Raw genomic sequence first — 16,966 nt, forward strand, 5'->3', positions numbered from 1 at the left:
CCCCCACACAAAAAAAAAAAAAAAAAAAAACCATATGTATTCATTATTACTATTACTTACTGTGATTTACAAAAGTAAATCGGAAATAACTTAATTTTCCAATGACGCCAAATGCAAAAGTAATTTTTGGCATTAAGCATTCATAGAAACTATCTAATCATCTACAAAGTTGCTTGGAATAACCAGAAAATACTCCTGTTATACTCTTAAGAAAAATCAGGAATAAAAATTTCAGCGTGGTTCAATTTCAAGTTTGTAAAAACAATTTATAGGAAAAAATGCAAAGAGAAACACCAAAATGTTAAATATTAAATGTTAAAATGACATCTTCCTTGGTAGCAATAAGATCACCTAGCACCCAGATCTTGGTTTCTAAATACCATTCCCCACTAGAAGGGACCAGGAATCCTTAGAAAAATGGCTGGCTCCAGGGCTGAAACTGAGAAAGCATAAGATGTGCTTGGGATATTGTCTTATCTCAAACAATATGGAAGTGCTCAAAAAATGATAGGGAGGTTTCAAAAGGACAGAGAACCCATTTTGAAGCAACTCCCACTGGCCAAATCTAGGATAAATGGTGGCGATGGAGAATCTGAATAAATGACGGTAATGGATTGTTACCCATGGAATAAAATAAGAATCCATGAACTCATACTGAAATTAATTAAATGATCTCAGCATGGTACAATTTCAAGTTTGTAAAAATACTGTATAGGGGAAAATGTGTTAATTAATGAATTTAATTAAATACAAAAATTGAAAAGAATGGAAAGTTCTTCCTTACAGTAGAATTTCAACTAATCAATAAATAAAAAATCATAATATTAGAAATCACGATTTGACAGCCATAGTAATAAGTTATTCAAGAAGGAATTATCAATATATGCTAAAACTAACATATGAAAACTTCAATGAGAAACATGATATCTACTTTGTCTCAAAGCGTCTTCTCACAAAATGCTCCCTAATTTCAAAGGGAAAAAGAGTAACTTTATATGAAACAGCCTGTAGATACCACCTTAACCAAGTGATCTAAGTTAACATCCATAGTAATGGGACGTATCTACATCCGGTGGCTGATATAATGTAATGATAAGAACACTATATTTTATTTCTCTGATGTTCATGACAAAAATGCATAATTTGAATCCGTTATTAAAAAAGTCACATCATATTGAGGGATGGTGTACAAAACTGACCTGTATTGTCCAAGAATGTCAGATCATGAAAGGCAGAAAATTTAAAAACTGAGGAAACTGTTTCAGTTTGAGAGACTAAAGAGACATGAAAACTAAGTACAGGGTTTCCCTGGTGGCACAGTGGTTGAGGTTGAGAGTCCGCCTGCCGAGGCAGGGGACACGGGTTCGTGCCCCGGTTCGGGAAGGTCCCACATGCCACTGAGCGGCTAGGCCCGTGAGCCATGGCCGCTGAGCTTGCGCGTCTGGAGCCTGTGCTCCACAATGGGAGAGGCCACAACAGTGAGAGGCCCGCATACCGCAAAAAAAAAAAAAAAACTAAGTACAATGCATGATCATAGATTAGATCTTGGAGTAGATTTTTTTCTTTTGCCATAAAAGACATTATTGAGACAATTAGAGATATTTGATTAAGGTTATATATTAGACAGTAGCATTGCACCAGCATTAATTTCCTAATTTGGCTAAAGGAACCTTTGTTATATAAGACATTATGTTTTTTTAAAGGAAATAAATACATCCTTAAGTATTTATGAATAAAAGCCATCATGTCTCCAATTCATTCTAAATTGGTTCAGAAAGAGTAATGATTGGCACACACACACACATATGTGTGTGTAGATATATACATATGGCAAGAATGATGATACGTATGTGATAAAATGTAAACATTTAGGGAATCTGCGAGGTAATGTAGAATTATTTACACTATTGTTACAATTCCTCTGTAAATTTAAATTATTGAAAATAAAATGTTGAAAATATAGTAATATTAGACAATGGCGTCATTTTTTCTTCTTTATACTTTCCTGTACTTCTCATATATTCTGTAGTTAATGTGTGGGATGGATAGAAGCATACGTACATACACACACGTACGTGAAATAAGGTTTTTATATCATTCCATTAACACTACTCTCGTACTTTATACTCTCTTGTACTGTAATGCATTGCTGTATTGTACATTAATACATTGTACTATAATACATATCCAGTGTAATACAAATTATGACAGTTTCCTTCAGAAAAATAGCATCATCAGTCAGCTATGGGACTTCAGTAAGCCTAGAAAAACAAAACTCCCAAAAGTTCAGAGACTTCTTACAACAGGGCCTTACTTCTCACTCACGTTACCTGTGGACGGTTAGTTGGCTGCATTCTGGGGCTTAGTTGCATATGGCTTTCCTATCCTGGAAATAAGCATTCTCTATATTGGTATCATGGCAAAGACAAAAGATCAAGAGAGGTAGAAGAAAAATGCAAAGAAAAAAAAAGAAAAGTGCAATGGTTCTTAAAACTTCTGTTTACACATGGCACATGACAATTTTTCTCACATTTCATTAAGCAGCGAAATTACATGACCAAGTGGAAAATGGGGCAAAGAACTATATTTATCCCATAGGGAAGCTCTCCAAATCACATGATAAGAGGCAGGGATATATAATCTTCTTGGAAAGGAGGAATCAAAAGTTGGGAACAGAGATACAGTATTCCACAATAAGTATCTTGATCATAAATATTTGCTTCCCTCCCTTCTGCACACAAAATATACCACTCCTCAAAGGAAAAGCCAAAAAAGTCTAATGGGATATGACAATAAGTGGAAAGCCCAGGTTCTTATAATAGTCTCTAGGTTAAAGGTGGTCAAATGTGGCTCCTCTTGATCGAGAGACCCATGAACCAAAACAAAACAAAAGACAGTTAACTTTTCTTCCCCCAAATTCAACGTGCATTGGTGGAACAGAACCAGGATAACTGCAATGAATTCTCCCATTTGTAAAGGAGAATAATAACGTAGAAGCATCAAGTAATCACTTGTCCACAGCAATTCTGAAATATGTCTGGGCAAATACAGTTAAACCCATGTGCTGAAGTAAGGAATGTTCTTTGATTAAATACCAGGTCTTCTTCTCCCTGGGTGCAGTCATTGCTCTCCATGGCTCTTGGCTTCATACTTGGATAATTTCTTCCTTTTCCATTATCTTCTTGATACATCTGTAGAGAACATTAAGGAATCTTCTGTCCTTGGGAGCTGAGTGGCAGAAATTTGGGGGCCTTAAAGTTAGTTTATGTCTTTAACAGTTGCAGTCTCTTAATTCATGCTGGTGGCTCTTTTGGAAATAAAAGTCTCTCAAAACCATCATTGGCTATTCACCAACCAACATTATGTGCCAATAACGACACCCAGAATTCTTTTGAAGACATGCCTCTCTTTCTAGAATTAATTAGAGGTGCTTCAAACGTATCATGCTTTCTCATGAGAGAGCAAACCCTTCGTTTCCTTTCCCTGAACCAATGTAAATAATTTACTCAGGATCACCTTAATTCATTTAAACGTTTTAACAAAGGATATGGAGGTTACACCCTTAATTTGGACTTTGCTTGGGGCCTTAATATAATTATCTTTTGTTGCTCAACACATTTTTCAGTTTAACTTTTACAGGTTGCATATGAGAATCACTTATATCCTACAAGTCCTGAAAGTTCTGGATTCTCTCTTTTCCCTTTTATTCCTGCTTAAAAACTGGACAATTACTTCTGAGCTCATCTCTTTCTTATAGTACCTTGTCACATGCCGCCAAGAACAAAAAAGTACACAGGTCTCATTCTGTTTGCCAAACTCTTCACCTAAAGCCACACCTTCATTAGGTAAATTATTATCCTCCAGGTTATCTCAGGAAATAGTTTTACCAAATGTTTAGCCACTGCCTGACATGAGTCACTTTGTTGTCAACTTCAATAATAATTTCCTCCCTGCCCACTGCTTGACTGTGAGCCAGTGCCACATAATTTGGTTGTTTTTGTTTCATTTTGTTTTGTTATGGTAACACCCCACTCTGGTACCAATTTCTGTATTAGTCAGCTTTCACTGGGTATGACCATGGTAACAGCCCCAAAATCTCAGTGACTTCCAAAAACAGTGGTTTATTTTTGTTCATGTGTAATGTGAGCCTTACACCCAGTGAAGACTGACTTATACACTTCTATACTAGAAATGTGAGCTCAAAGGAAAAGCTCCAAAGCTTCAGAGATGGTGTAGTAACAAGAAGGAGTTCTACAAGAGGGGAAAAACTGCCTCCTCCTGCTGTATTCCCTAATACAGTAAATGACTTCACCATCTATCGGGCTTCCTGAAGCTACAAATAGATAGATGAGTAATCCTCTACTTCTCCCTCTCCTTCATCCCCTGCATCCTCCAGGCTTCAAATAAAAATATTCTTGGCAACTAGAACATTACCTGACTTATTGTGTAGTCTCTCAATAGTTGTTAAGTTAATGTACAAAATTATCTGATTAAAAGAAAATCTAATGCTTATTAAATCCCTACTCTGTAGCAGGGACTATCATCCCATAGCTGTTAAGTGATAGTACAAGGAACCAAACCCAGGTCTTTCTCACTGAAATGCCCCTGTTCTTATAATATACTTTATACCTCTGTCATTGCTTTGGGACTAACGGGAGGTCCATAAAAACTGGCATAGGCAGATCCTCGTTTGCCATTGTCCCATCTCTGTGCATTCAGACATGCTGTCTACAAGGGGCAACATGGCCTACTTATTCACTAAGGCTAACAGGGAACACACGTCCAGGGTCATCTTTATCTTCATCTGAAGGACTTCAGAGCATCTCTTTGATTTAAGGGAATCTTCTTGAGAAGTATTAGTACCTCCCTCCAAACTCTAGGATTACCCAGGAGGGAGAGCCTTATGTTGCTGCTTTAATTACCTGGCCATTCTTCTCACTAACTAGGAAATTACGAGAGAAACACAGCACTGAGAGCACTGTATCTAAGACAATGTTTACAGATCACAGTAGCTAGTCGTCAAGGATAAGAAGGCGCCCAGTATTCATGCCCTGATATAGTCTCCCCCAGCACTGAATCTGACTTGGTCTGTGGCTTGCTTTAATGGATAGAATGTGGTGTTATGCTGTGCCAATTCTGAACTTAAACTTTCAGAATGCCTCACAACCACTTTTGCACTTTTAGGAGCCCTGTAGAAATCTTGTTACCTGCTGGAAGGCACACTTGCAGAAACCAGGTGGAGAGGCCACTCAGAGAGGAGGAGGTCTCAGATTACATGAAGACAGAAAGAAAGACCCAGCCATCTCAGCATCCCAGCTGAGTTCAGCCTTCTAGTCAACCTTTCCTCATTTCCACGGCCATTGTGAAAAGTCAGATGAAATAATGGCTGGGAGGGTGCTGTCTAATCTCTGCCGGAGCACACAGGTTTGTGTTATCACACATTCAATCAACCATAAGTGTGTGTTGAGCATTGAGTTCAGCCAGACAGTAGTAGATGGAATAGGAAAGGGGATGTCAAGTCTATCCTGGAGGACCTTCCACTGGAGAACAAAACAAACTCATGCACAGAGATGACACTGTGTGCTCAGATATTCTCCCTCTCAGCTCTTGGCAGAACCACAGGGATGGGAGGGAAGCAAGGACGATCAGGGGTGGGTGACAGGGCGGAGGGGTCTGTGCCTCTGAAGGTCAGAACACATAATGAAGCAGTCACACCACCTCTCCTAAGGGAGACAGATTTGTTATGGCACATTCTGGGGAAATCAACTAACTTGTCATGGGCTTTTCTGGTGAAACTTGATTTCAGACATAGGACCTTAGAGGAGAGAAAGCAAGGTGACGTGGCAGTATCCCCAAGGTGCTAGAATTCTGGTAGACCCTTCTCCAGGGGACACAGGGGATTTTTGAAGCCAATTATACTCTAAATTAACTTGCAGCTCCTGGAAATGCCTTCTGGTCTTTGGAGAGAGATCAAGAGTTCCTGGAAAAGAGCCACGACAGGGGCAAGATGAGGGACACACTAACAGGAAGAGGGCCGCATGGCTTTACAATGTGTGCGGTCAAGAACTAAAAAGGACATAAATAAGGGAAAGTTAAATTCACTCCCAGCTACAGTGGCCACAGCAGCCCTCAGGGGTCAAGGCGGCTCCACAGGCTGCCGGAACCACTAAACTGGGTCCTGGACAACCTGCCAGGGCTAACCCTGTCCTGCGTTCCCGGTAACCCCTCCACATGGCTGATCCTGCCCCATGAAAGAGGCTAGGCGTACAGAATTCTAGAATAAGCAGAGCTTTAACGTTCCAGCCAAAACCTTGCTGCTTTCTGAGCATCTCAGCATGGTTCATGGGTATAAGTTGGACAGACTTATCTCAAGACATGCTGGGACCTCAGCAGTACAGACTGATGGCCTAGGAAAGAAGAGCCCTGACTGCACCAAGAGGAACGCCAAAGGACCTTCAGAGATGCCCAAGTGAGTGTGGTGAGCCCAAGCTTGAATGAGGCTGCAATTTCTGTCAAAGAAAATCTACTGAGTGGGTCAGTATAACAACAAGAAACCTGCTTGGTATGGATCCATGTATCAGGAATAATGGTAAATCAGCAATGCAGAGTGCGCGTGGGGCTGTGAATGACGACCAGGCCCACTGACTCATGGGCTGAAAGCAAGAAGGCCAATTCTAGGCTCCACTCAATAGAAGAGATGATCCTACAAATGCCCTGCCAAGTCTTGATCAGAATTTCCTCAGGGCATGGGACTGATGGAAGACACCAGTGCCTACAACTTGGGAAGTCAAGGACTGATCATCTCAGTGATGGAGTGCTCGCATTTGCCTCCCGTTTTCTGGAAATTTCCATATTAGATCCATTCAATCCCTGCGTACACATAACTATATCAAAGCTTGGCTCATACCCTGGAGGACCAGCTCTCTATACGTATACATCTCTATATTTAATGCACTTTAAATTCCACTTCAGTGCTCTAATGACTCAACATCTCTCTCCTGCCAATGCTTAGAACCAAAGACCCCGTCTCAGATGGAAACTTTACCTTGACCACGTTGATCCTCCCCTCGAAGGTCTATAAGTCAGTCAAAGATTCCCTCATTACTCTACCCCAGCAAGTTACACGAGAAGATTTCTTATCCTATTTGCCCCTTTCATACATGCCTAGGCCTCTTTTCCACCCAGGTAAACCCCATATCCCTCACAGGGATATTTCAAAAGTGAGGTGGAAGTACAGCTCAAACAGACGCCAAAGGACCATAAAACTATTTTAGTTGTCAAACTTTTTTTTTCCAAACCATATTTTCCACAGTGGACTGGCATGTATACATAACAGATATGTGCCGAGCTGCTCCAGATGAACAAAGGGCAGGGGAAGGAGATCCTTAGGCCTCCAAGGGGCTCAGGGGCTATCAGAGCAGAAGAGGAGAGCCACCGACCTAGACTGTGTCGCTTAATTTACGAAGGAGAGCACTGAGCCCTGAGAGTGGAAGGAGTTTGCCCGGAGTCACAGAATAAATCGGTGCTAGAGCCTAAACCAGAAACACTGTCTGCTCTGACTTTATACATGGAGATCTCTATGCTCTCTCTCTCTCTAAAATTTATCCAGGATATCCATGGAATCAGATAATCAAGTTGTTCAAATATATCCATTTGACTTGATCCATCTTATTTGGGAAATGTGTAAAATAACAAATCCAACATAATGTCAAACCGTATTTTATTAAATTTCATTGGATCCCTATTAGGATCATCATAAATCTTTTATTTTAGGAAAATCAGAAAATGCTCCAATTGAATAAAAAGTATAAGTTGATTACATTAGAGAAAAGGGAACCCTCCTGCACTGTTGGTGGGAATATACATTGGTACAGCCACTATGGAGAATGGTATGGAGGTTCCTTAAAAAACTAAAAGTAGAGCCACCATATGGCCCTGCTATCCCACTCCTGGGCATCTATCTGGAGAAGAACATGGTCCGAAAGGATACATGCATCCCAGTATTCATTGCAGCACTGTTTACAATAGCCGAGACATGGAAGCAACCTAAATGTCCATTGACAGAGGAATTGATAAAGAAGATGTGGTACATAGATACAATGGAATACTACTCAGCCATGAAAAAGAATGAAATAATACCATTTGCAGCAACATGGGTGGACCTAGAGATTGTCATACTGAGTGAAGTAAATCAGACAGAGAAAGAGAAATATCATATGATATTGCCTGTATGCAGAATCTAAAAAGAAATGATACAAATGAACATATTTACAAAACAGAAACAGACTCACAGACTTAGAGAATGAACATATGGTTACTGGGGTGGAAGGGTGGAGGGAAGGGATAGTTAGGGAGTTTGGGATTGGCATGTACACACTGCTATGTTTAAGAAGGATAACCAACAAGGACCTACTGTATAGCACAGGGAACTCTGCTCAATGTTATACGGCAGCCTGGATGGGAGGAGAGTCCGGGGGGGGAGAATGGATACATGTATATGTATGGCTGAGTCACTTTGCTGTGCACCTGAAACTATCACAAGATTGTTAATCGGCTATGCTCCAATATAAAATAAAAAGTTAAAAAAAACTTTCATTGGATCCCTGTTAGGGTCATCATAAATATTTTAGGAAAATCAGAAAATGCTCAAATTGAATAAAAAGAATAAGTTGATTACATTAGAGAAATAATTCAAATGTGCTTTGAAAATGCATTTTGCTTGTTTATTCATTTATTTATTATTGGCTACATTGGGTTTCTGTTGCTGCACGAAGGCTTTCTCTAGTTGCAGTGAGCAGGAAGTACTCTTTGTTGCGGTGACAGGCTTCTCATTGTGGTGGCTTCTCCTATTGCAGAGCACGGGCTCTGGAGTGCAGGCTCAGTAGTTGTGGCGCACCAGCTTAGTTGCTCCGCAGCGTGTGGGATCTTTGCGGACCAGGGATCAAACCCGTGCCCCTCTGCATTGGCAGGCAGATTCTTAACCACTGTGCCACCTGGGAAGTCTGAAAATGCATTTTTCTAATAAGTCATTGAAATCATCTTTCTATGGAAAACTAAGTTATTAATTTAAATAGACTTAATGTATCTGTTCATGATCAATGTAAAGAGCTGGAATCGGCACTTGTTCGAAGCACATGTAGAAAATTTAGCAGAATATGAGATTTAGTAATAGCCGCACAGAAGGGTGAAATTAGTCTAGGGACTCAAGTTTTATGACGTGCATATGGTGACCATATTTTCTAAACAAAAAATCAGGACGCATGGTTGACAAGTAAGAATACCCTTATGGGGACAATGGTCTGTTCCAGAGAACCTGGTCTGTTCCAGAGAACCTGGAACATATGGTCCAGGCTGCAGAAGCAATTTTGAGAGGCTTGTCTCCTTCACAATTAATCGTCTTATTCATGGTTTGAGAAACCAACGTGTATTCCCAGTGTCTGTGTTCTTAACTTTCACTTTGTCCTCCTCAGGCAAACTTTATTAAGAAAAAGAAAAGTCTTTAAAAAGTTAAAGTTCTATAGAAACCTGAAAGTCCATAATTATTAACAACACTATAAAATATATAATTTATGTATTGATATACTGGGCCAAATATTTGTTTACTTATCCATTCAATAAATAGTTTATCTGCTCATTTTGTACTAGGTACTGTTCTGGGCACTGAGGTTACAGTGATGAATCAACCCTGATCCTTTCCCTCATGGAGCTTACAGTTTAAAAGACAGTACCCTAACATAATAATAATCATGGCTTACTAGTCATAGTCATAGTAAATAGTCCACTTGCCATCCTTTCAACCAATTTTGTGTGATGTAGCAGATCGTGCATGCCTATATTATCAGACATGTTGGAACGAGTCACTTCATTGCTTTGCACCTCAGTCCCCTAATCTACGTGGGGATAATTAATAGCTTCTCTTCATAGGATAAAAGAGAATGGGATGTGCATATAAAATGCTTTTACTGAGACAGTCTGCAGTTTTATTCTTTACAATAAAGGTAAACAAATAAAATGCAAAAATAATCTCAGTTTATTAAGGCGTCCAGATAAACAATCTTTGCAGAATACATTATGAGCTCCCTAGAATACACAGCCCTCGTATACATGCGCTTACACAGCTCTTAGTCCAATTCACTCAGATTCAGAAAGAAGTAACTTGCTTCAAGTAAAGAACTCGCCTGTCTTCACTACTGTTTGTATACATCTCTAGTATAAATGTGCTCAAAGGTATCACACTGAAGTTTGAAAAACCAAGCAGCGGGTATGGCCTAGCAGTCATCAGCGTTCCTGCAAAGAGCTAGGTCCCCATGCAGTAAACAGGAACCATTTTGCAGGTGGGAGAGGGCTCCCCACTTTCTTTAGGGGATCTAGATTTGAAGAATGATTGATAGATGTCTCACCCTAGGAGTTAGATGGTGAAATGGCTTTTGTCAGAAGGAGGCAGGTCTGGAGGTAGGATGGTGTAGGTCTCTGAGGAAGATCTTGCCAGCCAGATATGATAGTTTTCCAACTTATTCTCTGGATGCATTTCCCTTTTCTCATCCCCAGCTTTAATAAAATTGCGAAAGCAGCCAAGCCTTTTTTATAGCTTTGCAGAAGAGTATTAAGACAACATCTAGCAGGACACTTTCGGCCCTTACCACACCACAAACACACTCTAAAATGTTTTCTATACATCTTTCTGAATGCCCGGGATAGCACATCCCCTATATTATGTCCTGGTAGGTTAGTCCTTAACTAGAGAAATGGCTGTGGTTGGTCTTCAGACAAAAGAGATACGGGGGAGGTCTTGATGGAGCAAGATGATACATCAACACCCCTGCATCTCCCTCATGCTTATGACATCATCAGGTAGCCCAAGACTGTACCAGTTGCTTAAATTCAGCCCATTGTGGTCTTCCTCCCCTTTTCCTGCATGCCAGTAGTCAAAGGAGTGCGTGTAGCCCCACATGAACCAGCCCGTGGTTGCAGAGGAACGGGAGTTATTCTGCATGCAACACAAAGTCCTGAAGAAGTCGTAACTGAGTGATGAAGAAAACGGTAGGGGTCACCAGAGGCAGGAAGCACGTGACTCGGCCAGCATCTCAGCAGCAGCGTGTCAGCCTGTGGTTCTCAGCTGGCCGCACTCCAGAGGGCCAGACTCCAGACATGTAGGCAGCGCAGACAGAAAAGTAATTCTCTGGAGGCCAGAAAAGCCAACCGGGCACCTGGGATCTTAGCCACCATTGACATGTACAGCATTCTTGCCATAACAACTGGTTAAAGGTAATAAACCCCCTCTTATTTAAATGGCAAGTGACTAGGACTGTTCGTTTTTGCTTTCAACAGAAGTGTAAAAGAAAAGGATTCAAAGGGAAGAAAAATAACCCTGACTCATTCCCTGAGCAGTGAGGCAAGAATTAGAAGAGACAGCCTATGTTTACATAGAGCCCATCGATAGGTCCCCAAACGGGTCTCCTTGCTTTCATTGTCCCCACACATTTCTTCTGTCAAAACTCTTAAGCAGGAGATTTTCTTTGGGGAAACATGATAAAAATTATGATTGCTAAGCTATCCTGCTTTTTAAATTTATAGACTCGAACTCCCTATGCGTACTCCTTCAGGGACCACGTACATTTATTCTGACACCACATATGCTCAAATGACAGACGTGCCCACTCAGGTGTCACACCTATTACCTGCATGATGAGAACTGAGGTACCCACAGATGGGTGACCAGCTGCTGATGAGGGAAAGTTCTGCTCTTTCTTGGAAGTTCCTCTTCTCAGAAAACTCTTTTCTTCCTCCTCCTTCCTCACAAAAGTTTTATTGTCCTCATCATTTTATGTTACCATGTCCCATGTTATAATAGGACCAGATCTCCTCTGTCTTCATTGACTGCAGCCTCATCTAAAAATCTAAGGACCAGCCATGTAGTTAAAGTTTTAACTCTCAGGTAGATTGCTTTTTACCAGTATACTTTTGTATTTGTCATTGGTCGTTTCCAAGTAACTTTCAGCCATCTTCAGGAATTGTGTGTACTCTCTCTCTTTCTCTCTCTCTCTCTCTCTCTGTCTCTCTCACACGCACACACTGAAATACAAACACCATTCATGCCACTGGTTGGTTGACTCCCATCTTATAATTGTCTTAGAACAGATGCCTGTAAGTCAGCCTCAGCTCCCTTTTTGAAAAAATGCCAATCCCTCCTGCCTTTCAGCCTGGGTAAGCCCACCTGCATTACTAAAAGTTACCACATCATTTGCCCTGGAAAACTCCATGGACCTCGAACAGATATTCAAAGTGTTTAGGGGGAAAATAAAATACATTAACGGCATTGCCAAATAACTGTGGGGAGGGAGCCTCAGAAGTTACCACGGGCCTGACTGGAAGCCTATGAATCTTTGCAGAGTAAAATCCTTTTAGCCCAGGATCCCTCCAGGCCACAGAAACTGCCCTTGAGTACATAAAGATGGATCTGAGGCTACTGGCCACACCTCGGGCTGCAGGAGAACTTGTGCATTTTTTAAAACGATGTTTATCAGGTCTACGTTGTTTTTCTAGCTCAAAACTGAGACATGAAAATGGAATTTTTAGCCAGTAACTCATACATTTAGATTCCTGGTTTTTAGGTTTTGGAAAAAATGCACCTAGTTGTTTTCTTATTACAATACTGCTGGTTTTGTTCACCGGTCCATGTTTTTCTTGGACTGTGGTGGAGTGGAATGTTTTAAATTATGGGCTTTTGCTTTTTACCCTCCGATGTCTACTAAATAAGTCCATCGTCTAATTCTAAAATTGTGAGGCAGCAAACATGCACTTGTAGCCAACAAAGCTACATTTTTATTCCAGAAAGGGTATTTCTGTTCTAAATTTACAGCAAAATAGCTCTGGAGACAAAGGCAGGATTTCAGCCAAACCAGACGTGCTTCTTTATAATGGCATGTGGCTTCCAGTACGTTGCTAAGTAGTCTACCTTACTGAATGTTTCTCTTCATTATTAAAATCTATCGTAAAGTGTTTTGAACCTTCAGCTGATGTTAAAAAAAAACATTGGCTATGTTTTGATTTAGCCATTAAAACAAAGCTCAACAACAAAGACAGACCCACCACTCTGCGGGATAAAGAAATCTGATATTATTTGGAATCAAAGACTAAGTCATATTTTAGGCTTTTGTTACCAGCAATGTTACAAATCCAAAGCAGTCGTAAATTAAATTTAAGTGAAATGGATTAAATCGCTCTTGGTAGAGCTACTGCAGTTTGGCTAGACTCCCCGTCCCTCTCTTTTCTGCTGTAATCCTTTCAGGCAAGGGGCTAGGGGTGGACACTGCATGGCCTTCAGTGCCCTTCCTGATCTGAGATTTCAGGGACTTTATAATTCTGAAACTACAAGCTACTCTGAATCAGTAAGTCTAAGCTTCTCTGATTCTCTGCCTACCTGACTCTCAGACATCATGGCAGGTCACTGGGGTGAACTCCTAGCCTTCAAAAGGAGCTACGGGTCACGATGAAGCAGAGAACCCGGGTAAATGCCACCTCGCCTTCTAAGCAGGCATCGAATTATTGATCCTGATCCTGCCATCTCCTGGGGAAGTCAAAGGTAAAATGAGAAGAACTTATTAGAACTTTTGACCCTAAGTTGCTTATAAGTAAACAACAGTGAGAACAAAGCCATGTCAAGGTTTAAACTCTTAAGTTTCAAATGTAGACGTGAAAGAACCTTGGCAATCTTTCCCTTCTTCCAATGTCTTTCCTTTTGTTTTTCTTTTAGAGTTTGAATTAGTCAGCTTCGCTACTGTTGGAAAACTGTGAATTGGGACGAGCATGATTGTGTTGCTGTTTGGATGTTGATGATGGTATGTCTTGGAGGAGGGAAGGGGTGTACAGTGCCCGCCACCTCCCAGCACTCAGATTAGCTTCAGTTAATAAAAGGCCAGACTCTTGCTTGGCACCAGAGCCGAGGAGACAAGCACATACTTTCCTGTGTCGTTAGAACATCGCGTGAAACCAGTTCCACTTACAAAGACTCCTTTCTTCCATCCTTGCTCTAAGCCACATTTCCCCATTTCATGTCTACTATTTACAGATTAGTACTAGAAATTGGGATCCTGATTGAAAGTCCTACTATTGGGAGAGAGGGGAGGGAAAACAAGCCTCATGTTAGTAAAACGTATTCTGCAGGAATCTAACTGGTCTGCCCTGCTATCCTCCTCCAGTCCCTGTCTTCTGCTACTGCTTTAGCTCCTGCTAGTTTTTGACCTTGGCTATCACTCAAATGCTAGCTCTGGTATGCACTGTGCAGGCAGGCCCTTAAGTTGTCCATCAGATGTAGCTTCTCCTGATGCCTCCCCAGCCTTTCCCGAATAACCATGATATTTGTCTGCTGTAACTTCAGAATCCACTTGCCCTGTTAAGCCATACTCTAGTCTGGGTGGGAAGCCATAGGGTTCTCAGTCTTTTGGCGCTAAGAGAGAAAGGAACAATTTTTGCTTTAGCCAAAATGCTATAGGATTCTAAACTTGGGTGTTATATATTATAATCAGGTTGACAGATGGCAGCAATGTGTGGTTTGAAAGACACAAAATAACCCTCTCTTCCCTCTTCCCCCCAATACTGATCATGTCCTAGGGTCGGGAACTCTCGACACTTGTTCTGACCCTGGGTCACCCTGTGGAAGGTCCTCGTGGAAATGACGCAGGTAAGCTTTCTGGGAAGTGTGCATTAGCCTGAATTTGTTTTATATAGAATTGCAGAGAATAGAATCTCAGCATTTAGATCAGGCCCTCAGAGTTTCTTGCTCTATCTACTCAAACTACCATGAACCCCACGGAAATCTCACTCTGCCTTGCACAGTCCTGCTTCTTACAAACTCCATCCTGGTGTTAACAGTGATCGTCTCTACATGCTATAGGGTCATGGCTGATTTTTAAATTTTCTTTATACTTTTGTTTTTGTATGTTATAAAATTCTGTAATGAGCAGATATTATTTAATTTCTGTAAAAAAGTAAGCTTCATTGTTTTAAAACCAGGAAAAAGAAAGTTCTTTCCTATATGAGCCAAATTCTGCATCCCTGACATTTTCCCTCATAGGTTTTGTTCTGACATCTGATCAGTGAGCCTAATTCCTCTTCCCTTGACAACCATTCATATACCTTAAAGTATCAAGTACATTCTTGATTCTGCTCTTTCTAAATGTCTGCCCCTATTTTCATATAGTTTCTGGTGCCTTCTCCAGCCTGGCCAAACACTAAATGATCTCTAGCCTACCTGCAGTATTTAATAGTGGTTTAGATCTGAATATAGTAACAGCTAGTGTACATTTGCTCAGTGCAGATAACAGCGCAATATCACCTCCTTTAATCTGAGCAATCTACTCCTATAAATATAGCCTTTAGCTATCACAACACACTTTGGTTTCTGTTGACTGTTTAATTCATCTAAAATGCTTAGGACATCCCGCAACACATATGTAAACAAGATTTTTTCCGGCTTAAATTGAACAATTGATTTTTCAAAGCTAAATAAAAGACACTGCGTCCATCTTGTAACATTACCTCTTGTACTTTGGGCTCTTTATTTTAGCCCTTTAACGTTATTCTGATTCCTGGTCCTACCACCTAAGCCTCAGTGATCACTCTGCGCTTTGTGTCACCTGTGAATGTACTGCTCGTGAACTGACAAGCCTAAGGTGGGCTGGGAGACTCACCACTTGGAGGGACTGCCCTTTGAGCCAACAGGTGATTCTGAACATACTGGAAAAAACACTGGCTAGAAGATGCTAATTAGCATAACCAAGTCTCCATTTCCTCATTTTGTGATTTTTAATTTCTTCTTTTCAAGACTGTTGTGAGGATTAAATAATTTTAAGATAATGCCTTGAAAGATGTCTGTCACACAGAGGGTGCTCTTTACTATTAGCTTCACGTCCCATGCTGGTAAATTTGTTCAAGTAGTTGGGAACCAATGTAACCATGTAATAATCTAGCCCACACTTGGCTAAAAGTCTTGCAGGAAACCATCTCTGCCCTGCCTATGGTAACCCTTCTCACAGTCTCCCAAAATACAGAATAACAGGACAGCCTTCAGAGATGCACTTGAAACACCACTTTGAACTTTCACTTTTTCACAATGGCCTTGTATCAATTGTCACAATGGTATGAAGTTTAAAATGTAATAATAATGGCATCTTATATTTATGCAGATTTGGGGGGTTTCTAAGATACTTCTGTGCGCATGATCAAGTCATCTGTTACAGCAATTCGGTTCGTTAGGATCCCTAACCCCCCGCATTACAGATTAGCAACCTGATATCTGAAGAGTTCCAATGACTCGCTCAAAGCCGAGTAATCAATGACTGAGCTGGTACAAAACCCAGGTCTTGTGATGATTGGTTTTGTCCTCTTACTTTCATTCCACCCAAGTTTGTTTTGGTTCTCAGAATGACCAAACGTCCCAAGGGTTACCTCTGAGTAGATCCCTATAAGAGGGCTTGGTTTAATAAAATGGGACCCATTTCTTTCTGACTTACACAAATTCGTTTATCCAATTAGCCTAAGGAAAGAACAAAATTCTAAGGACTGATAACTTTTCATTAGGGGAGCAGAAGGAGGTACAAGTCAAAGGTACAAGGAGTCAATTTAGACTGAGATATGACAGCAAAAAACCCAGAAAATGAAGTGAGGCAATAGACTGAGATATGACAGCAAAAAACCCAGAAAATGGAGTGAGGCAAAGTGCTAGTGAAGAGCAAAGGAGCACTGAGGACAATCTTTGTTAACATCACGCCTGTTTCCCAAAGCCACTACTACGCGTCATTTTTAGATCTATATTCTTCTGCCCCAAATCCTAAATAGCACCTTTCAGCTCTCCAATATTCTCCATAAGCCTTCGCTCACTCCTCCAAGGAACTGTATCACTCACATGCATGCATTTGCAAAGTCTTGCTCATGGACAGTGCCAAGGAAAATACATCCACAATGTGGC

The sequence above is a fragment of the Neophocaena asiaeorientalis genome, unplaced genomic scaffold (genome assembly GCF_003031525.2).
Source record: "Neophocaena asiaeorientalis asiaeorientalis breed wild unplaced genomic scaffold, Neophocaena_asiaeorientalis_V1.1 scaffold571, whole genome shotgun sequence".
Taxonomy (NCBI): Eukaryota; Metazoa; Chordata; class Mammalia; order Artiodactyla; family Phocoenidae; genus Neophocaena; species Neophocaena asiaeorientalis.